Here is an 8,619-nt window from a genome sequence, read left to right as displayed (position 1 = left end):
TGACTGACTCTTTTGGAAGTAGGCCACCTTTTCTCTTCTTGCCTCTGGGTGAAGGGATTCTAATGTTCCACCTTTTGGTCAGCAACAAACAACCATCTGCATTGCCCAGAAATTCACCTAGGGCAATCTCCCTTCTTTCCAGATAGCTTCAGCTGCCAGCTCTTGACTTTGATCTCACTTCACTAGCAGATGCCTTCGCTCACAACCTCTTGCAGGACCAGCCTGGGAACTACAGAACATGGAACTTTCCACATGGTGTGACTCATTTGTCAGGAGACAGACAACCTTTGACGATGGAGCAGAAACTCAACAAGGGCAGGGAGCACCGTAACGTTGGGGCCACATGAACATACTCAATGGCTATTTGATTACCAAGTTTTACTATTGAGAAAAAGGGGAAAGACAGACAAATACATCAGCAAAATTATGATAATTTAAAATAAAATGTATTTTAAACTACAGAAAAGCTACACTGTACGGCGAAGTGTTAATATTGTATTTGCCAATTCTCTTTCTGGTCATGTGTTATTTTTATAATTAAAAAGAATTACTTTGTTTTTTAAAAAATGCAATGAAAAAGAGGAACCTATAGGTTTGCGTTGAGTCAGAACAAACACCATGGCTATTGGTTATCTGAATTCAACAATATAGCTGAAAATAGAGTTTTAAATATAGTGGCTCTAACAGTTCTTTGAGTAGAAAAAAAATAAGGCTTGGGTAATGTTTGGGTGGAGAGAAGTTAGGCTTCTATAAATTTCACATATGTAGGCCACAGTGAGAAGGGAAATGAAACCAGGCTGATAACACCTGCTCTGTGCAGGAGGCCGGAAGTCATCCAAGGAAGAAGGCAAAGCTTGCAGACAGCACAGTGGGGTTGCACTGTGTTTCCCCAAAAGGATTTTGAAGTCCTAAGAATGGTGAAACTCCAGCTCATATACTTTGGGCATGCTGTCAGAGGGGCCAGACTTAGAGACTCCGTGCTCAGAAAAATAGGCCAGCAAAAGGAGGGAGGATCCTCAACCGGGCAGACTGACATAATGACTACAACAGACTCAGCCATATCAGAGATGGTGAGGATGGCACAGCACAGGGCAGGGTTCCCATCCATTGTTCATAGGGTAGCTATGAGTGGGAGTAACTTGATGACATGTAACAGCAGCAACAACCACCAGCACTCCTGATTCTCGTGACTATGACTTTGGAAATAGAGGCTTTGGAGGAGTTGTCTGTCAGTTACGTAAAGGTTGCCACAGAATGTAGAGAGTTCTAGTCCAATGGTACAACCAATTGCCATCAAATCAACTCCGGTTCAGGAGATGCCATGCACTCCAGGCAAGAACTATATGTTCCACAGGGTTTCCAACAGACAAGTTTTTTCAGATATAGATTTCTAGGTCTTTCTTTTGAGGCAGCTTTGGGTAGATTCGCCTTTCAGTCAGCAATTGAGAGCATTACCCATTTGCATCACCCATAGACTCTAATCAAATCTAGAGATGTCCTTTGAAAAGAGAAAAAGGCACAGGGAGAGCCCTAGGAGGTTACAGGCAAACTCAGGGAATGGAGCTGCCAGAAACTGAGGGAGAAAAGACAGATTCTTCTCGTTGGGCCTGTGAAGATAGTATTGTGACTCAGCCTACACCCTGACTTAAACCCAGAACCCCCAGAAATGTGAGATAAACAATTTTTATTCTATAAAGCCGTCCACTTCAAGGTACATATTTACGGTAGCATTAGGAAATTAATTGAAGGAGGTTTTACGTGGGGATAGAGTGATGGGAGATATGATGTGTTTATATATGTTGATGAGATAAGAAGGCATCTTGAAGAAGTGGCTAGAGATAGTCATAGAGGCAGGATCTCTAGGTGGTAAAACAACAGTTAAGTTCTCAGCTAATAACTGAAAGTGTGGCTATTTAAATTCACCCAGCAGCACCCCTAAAGAAAAACCTATTACAGTTTCTGCAAGGTCCCAGCCATTGACCTTGAAGCACAATCCTAATTCGAAGCACAATTTTGTTCTCAAACATGTGGGATACCATGAGTTGGAACCTATCTAAAGGAAGCTGGTTGGTTGACCTGAGAGGCAGCAGATGACAGCCAGAGGCAGATAGCTTCCACTGGGAGAAAGATGGCTTTGCTTGGTTTCCATCCACAAAAGTGAAGTAACGAGGGCAATAGATGAAATTGAAACAAAATCAAATAGGGGTAGGGGGTATAGGTGAAAATGTATATAGGCCACAAGATTTTAGAAAAAGATCCCAGGAGGAAAAAGAGATCCATGCTTCTTGGCCCAAGGAGACTCCACTTAGTGGGGGGTGGGGGAGGGGTGGGCAGGGAGAAGGCGCAGAAGGAAAGGTGTCAAAGGTGAAGAAAATCAGGAAGTTAAGTAACGATGACTAGACCTACCCACGTGAAGAAACTCATCTGAAAGTTGCCAGGAGTGTGACTAACTCTGAAAGTCAGAGGCCCAGTTTAGCGAGGGAAGAACTGGAGAGACAAGGAGGAGGGCTGTTTACTGTGCTGGGGGAGCTGGGTGGAGATGGTGTCACAGACAGCTTCTGGTCTGTTTGCTAGTCCGGCTGGGGCAATTATGTAATCATATAATTGTTAGATCTTCTGATGATAATAATAACAAAAACAAACAAAGTGGCTAGGAGTGAGTTTTATGGCTAGAATGCTGCAGGATGGGTGGAAGAAGGGGTCTCCTACCCCCAGTGTTGGAGAGGATAAGGGGTGGAAGTTGCTGGAGCAATTTTCTTAAATTTTAGGTGGCAGTTCAGTGAATCCAGGATAGTCAGTATTGAGAGGTCCATGGAATTCTCAGACAAAACTCCATACTTTTAGAAATTAGCCATGTTCCTGGGTCACTCAGGACAAATTGTTTGTCTCTAGAGTTTTGGACCTGAGGCTCAAAGATATAATGCCAATTAACCTTCATGTCAAAAGCACGAATGCATAAAGCCTGAGAGCTCAGCAGTGTGCCTCTGCCTCCTTCCCCGTGGAGATGCTGGTCAGTAGTGGAGGAGACTCAAGCTGATGCCCAGGGATAGGACTATGCACTATAGGATAGGATATACATGGTCTAGGTAACTCTCAAGTTCAGTTTTGCCTTAGCCTAGCTGTATCCCTGTCACTCTTACGGTTAAACTCTCTGAATATTTGAGTCAATTAAGTCCCTTTTGAGCCAGTCAGACTTCAAGCTCTTACGTTCCGCACAGGCTTGTGAAATCATAGAGCAGTGGTGGTTCAGTGGTGTCACTTTTGTCTTCTATGTGGGTAACAAAGGTTTGATTCTCAGTTTGTACCTGATGCATCACCACTGTTCAGCTACCAGTAAAAGTTTGCACACTGCTATGATGCTGAACCCATTTTTATTAACGCTTCCTGAAGCTTTGTCTGACATACTTAGTTAGACCTGGAGAGGGCTGTCATGCTTGGGAGGGTAGAGGGACAGTGCAGGAGAGAAAGACCCTCGATGAAATGGATTGATTCAGTGACTGGGGTAATGGGGGTACGTGTGTCAGAGACAGTGCAATAGGCACAGGATAGAGCAGGGTCTAGGGCTGTTGTACATAGGGTTGCTATGAGTCACAAGTGACTTGACAGCACATAACAACAACAACAACAACAACATGATGCTGAACAGGTTTTAACAGAGCTTATAGACTAGGAAGAAAGGGCCTGGCAATCTACTTCCAGAAATTAGCCAACGAATACATTATGGACCACAACTGATCTTGGGGATGGTGTAGAATAAGAAAGCATTTTGTTTGCTATGCATGGGCCCATGGTGCGCTAGAACCAGACTTGACAGCTGTTAGCAAACACAAGTGTAAAAAAGATTCTAGATAGTTGGAGAAGGGCGGTGCAAGTCTCACAACAGAAGTAAACAAATGAGGATTTGATCTTCGTAATCCTTCGAAATATTCTGATGAATGTTGCTGTAGGCATTAATGGAGCACTGAAAGAAAGAATCAACAGATGAAGTTGGAAACTTGGAGCAGGGCAATGTGAGAGAGAAAGGCAAGAGGACACATGTTAACTGCTTGTCTAAACTGAAAATTCAGGAACTAGAATTATGAATAAAGGGAGGGGGAATAATGTGGCCAAAGACAGTAGGCTTCAGCTTGTCATCTGGGGTAGGATTTTAGTTGATCTGAAGACCAGCCAGACACAAGTAATATATGTTACTTGGAACACACATCTGCATGTGATATGCAGTCTGGAATGGTTCTACACATCTGCAGAATGGTTCTACACATCTACACATCTGGGAGGGACATTAAGGCATCTCGTAAAAGAAAATGGTATGAAATTTCAGCGGTAGAGTAGGTCACCTGTCTGCAAACAATAGTGTGACTCCAAGTCCCCATTTACCTGGCACAGCCCTGGTTGACACCTACTGTTTTGCCATAATTATTAATAGCACCACAGCCACACCCCAAAATCTTCATGGTTGGAATGATGGATTAATTATAAGGTTGCCATGGCAAGATAGCTGACTTGATGTGGTGTCACCGCGGAAGGGAGGGCTGGACTTCAAGGTCTTAAATTGGAAAGTAGAAATGTAACACGGAGCTGGAAGGAACACAGCAATGTTCTAGGGAGCTGACAAAGGAGAGAATGACAGAAAAAGGACAGCTTTGAGAAGAAAAAAAACCTGCTGGTCAGAGGTGGTAGGGAAAGAAGAGGATGTGGTCAGGGATAAAGAAAAGAGTATGGAAAACCCCTCAAAAGCCAGAAGAAAACTGCTGAGGACAGGATGGGCGGAGCTGCTGGGGAGGTCTGTGAACTCAGGGCCATGAGCACGTGTGACTGCAGGGAAGGCTGACGGGAGGAGGAGACTGAAGGGTCATGGTGGGGATGAGAAGTCTCTGCGCTTCACGGAAGCAGAACCAGACTGGGCAGAATCCAGCCCTGAATAATTCACTCCAGGCAACCGGGTCAGCGTGTGTCAGCCTGGGAGGGAGTGGGTGGCGCAGGAACTGGTGACAAACAAGTCCAGGCCAACAAGGTGCACGCCAAGGAGGGGAGGCTGCCACGCAGAAGTATCAGATCTGTCAGTCCTCCACAGAAGCTGCTGCTCCCAGGCTCTCTTAAGGAGTCACATTCTTTTCCTGGATGGGGTCAGAGACACCGTCCACCCTGACTCTGGGCAAAGCACTGAATTAACTATGAGACCAGCAGCTTAGAGCAATCCCTTAACTTGGCCAAATAAGGAAAATGAGTGAGTTGGCTAGGAATGTCTCTACATAGGAAGGCAGTGGTAAATCTAGAGCTAGAATTTCAACAGCCTGATTTTCAAGAGAAAACAGATTTCTGAGGCTCTAGTGGCCTAGTGGTAAGGCGCTGTACTGCCAATCCAAAGGCAGGCAGCTTAAGTCCACCAGCTGCTCCGCAGAAGAAAGAAGGTAATCTCCTCTTGTGCAAATTACAACTTCAGAAAACAGCCAGGAGCAACAATCTAACGATAGGTTTCAAAACTCTCAGCTGTTAACTAGAAGTTTGGCAGTTTGAATCTCCCTAGAGGTAACTTGGAAGAAAAGTCTGGCAATCTACTTCTAAAAGAAAACCCAGAAGATCAGCGTGCACATTCACTGTACACACATTATGTTCTGTCCCTATGAGGTCACAACATATTGCAACCAACCCAAAGGCAGCTGATTATGCTTTTATTCTAAAGTATTCCATCCTTCTTGGTACAAAGAGTATACCCTGCTGCTAATGAAAGACTTGTGTTTCAGTTCACTTAGGTGACTTAGAAAGGCCTGGTGATCCACTTCCTAATAATCAGCCACTGAAAACCCCATGGACCACAGTTCCATTCTGAGATATGTGGGGTTATCATAAGTGAGAGCCAACCAGAGGGCAACTGGTTGGGTGTGTGAGATTTATTGTTTTGGGGATTTTTTAGAAATTATGGTAAAGAATATACAAGGTTCTCAAGATTCTTGTTCCCACAAAGCTGCTTCTTCAGGAAATTCACCACGCACTCTGTGGTAAAACATTTACGAAAATCTGTAGAGACAACACAATTTAACCCAGAACTTTCCGAATTCATTTTACTCTGGAATTCATTTTTTTTTTGTGTGTGTGTGTATAATGAAATTTCATTTTGAGACGAACACACTTTGGGAGTAAGAATGACAAGGTCCCAGATAAAAAATGTCCTGGAATTGAGGGCATCTCCTTGTCTGCCTTGGTTGCGTATTGTCTAGTTGGAACTGCCTCATAGCTGACGCTGTAGCAGGTTTGCAGAAGCAGTACCTCACACAGGAGGAGACTGCCCATCTTTGTCCTGCAGAGCAGCTGGAGGATTTGAACCAGAGTTGTGGACAGATATGAGCTTTGTTCTTTTGGTAGATAAAGAGTATAAGCTAGGAAATTCCATGCTTGCTGTTAGCTTAGCTAGGTTGCATGGTCTCTGGTCTGTGCATTTTCCATTTGTTTCTCCAGATCTGCTTTTGAACCCTTCTCTGCTTGCAACCATTTAGGGAGCTTGTCCTCTGTGAGAAGACTTTATGACCTTCATGGACTATATTGTGGCTACCCTTTGCCCCATCCTCCTATCTCCCCCTATCTTCTGATTGTGTTGGCACAAAGCGGAGCACTGGTAGGAAATGAAGGGGAAGCATGGGGACAGACAGAACACTTATTTTGTTGCTTTCCACCCTCAAGTCACGATCCCAGGTCAGGCCTGTCACTTGGCCCTCCTGAGTAGTCACTAACACCTCCCCCTGCATTCCGGTGACCACATCCTCTCCATATTTCTTCAGGTCTAGGGAAGGACATGGGGCGCCCCACTGTTACTACAGTTACTACTGTTACTACACTGATGTGCTGCACTGTTGCTGTGGCTTCCCTACACGTTCCTCACACTTTTGTTCTAGTTGTCAGTCCCTTTAGTAAATTCTCTTTACACAATTCCATTTAAATCTGGCACTGTTTTCTGGTGCCAAGATCCCTGATGTTGCAAATAGTTTGCACGTGACTGGTGATCCACTGCTATTAAGATTCCAGCAAGATTCCCCTGGCTGGAAGGTAGCAGTTCTACTCTGACACACGGGGTCAACGGGAATTGGACCCACCTGATGGTGACTGAGGACAACCATGACAGCTACAAGTCACCCAGGGAGATAGGTTATGAGGTGAAGCACCCTGGGACAGCTCATCTGTGCTACCATCATCCTTGAACCTGGACACTCAACCTAGACTTCTCTCCTAACTCCAACTCCATTCACACCTCCCTGGATACATCAGTGGTGGGTTAAAAAGGCCTTTTTCTTCTCTTCAGCCTCCTCTCCCTCGGATGTCTCAGGGAGTTTCAGCACTCTACATTTCTGAGAGTCATCTAATTCTTCCCACTTGCTCCTGTGCCTTTGATCTCTGGAAAGTGTCCACCCCTCTCCCACACTGTTATGATTCTCACTGTATCAGTCTCATGCTGGTGATTCTCTCTTCTTACACTTCAGATTCCTTGTGCAGTCCATGTGAGCACGTCCACTCTCCCACCTACTACTCAATGGCTCTGCATCCTTCTAACATGAAGTTCTAATTCCTTGACACGACACACCAAGTTCTCAGTGACTATGCACTCTTCTGTGCCCATTTCCAAAAAATGCCCCCTTTGCATCATATTCATCCCACCAACACACACAATGCCTAGCAAAGGTCATGGTTCCCTTGCCTCTTAACCTTTGCAAAGAGTCCCTCCTGTGCTCACACTGTCTTTCCTAACTTCAGCCTCTTTTTTTCTGCTGAGTTAACCACCATAAATTTTGATCCTTTTGGAAGCAGCTCCTCTTGGAAGCATCCCCCTAACCCTGTTAACCTCTCTCCTCTGTGGCAAGTATCATACATCTTCTTGGATGAAGGTTGCATTACTGCTCCTTTGTCACCTACTGTGAGTCACCTGAAGAATGGTTCCACTGGACTTTTTACAGTACCCAACACATCTGTGTGTTCAATGAATTAGGGGTGTGACAGTGAAGTACTCAGCTGCTAACCCAAGATTTCCAGAGTATAACTTACCTCATGGCTCTGCAGAAGGAAGACCTGACATTCTGCTCTTAAAAAAAATTGCAACCTATTATTCACCATTGCAAGAACATGGAAAAAGCCCAAATGTCCCACCACAAATGAATGGATTAAGAAATTATGGTACATTCATACAACGGACTACTATGCAGCACGCAGGAATAATAACTTTGCAAATTATTACCTAACTTGGGAGGGACTGGAGTGCATTATGCTGAGTGAACTAACTTAGTCACAGAAGGATAAATATTGTATAAATCCGTTATTGTAGAATGACTATAAGGATCCAGGAGGCATGTGAGAGGCTGGAAGCAGAGGAATGTGGATGTGCAGGGTGAAGAGGGAATTAATCATTGGGTTGTATAATTTGATGGGTGGGAGGTGAGGGAAATTGAAAGAATTTGTTCAAATTTGAATTTTGCAAATAAACTAATAGAAAAAGAAAAATTTGCAGCCTAGATAATCTTATGAGGCAGTTCTGCTCTGTCACATGATGTTGTTATGAGTCAGCCTTCTCAATAGCAAGCCAAATTACCTCTTCTAGTGTCATTTCTGTAATCAAGGATGCTTTGGGCAGAATAT

This window comes from Elephantulus edwardii, unplaced genomic scaffold, assembly GCF_000299155.1.
Source record: "Elephantulus edwardii isolate Elephantulus edwardi_28Jun2011 unplaced genomic scaffold, EleEdw1.0 scaffold00054, whole genome shotgun sequence".
Classification (NCBI taxonomy): domain Eukaryota; kingdom Metazoa; phylum Chordata; class Mammalia; order Macroscelidea; family Macroscelididae; genus Elephantulus; species Elephantulus edwardii.
This window is presented reverse-complemented; position numbering follows the sequence as displayed.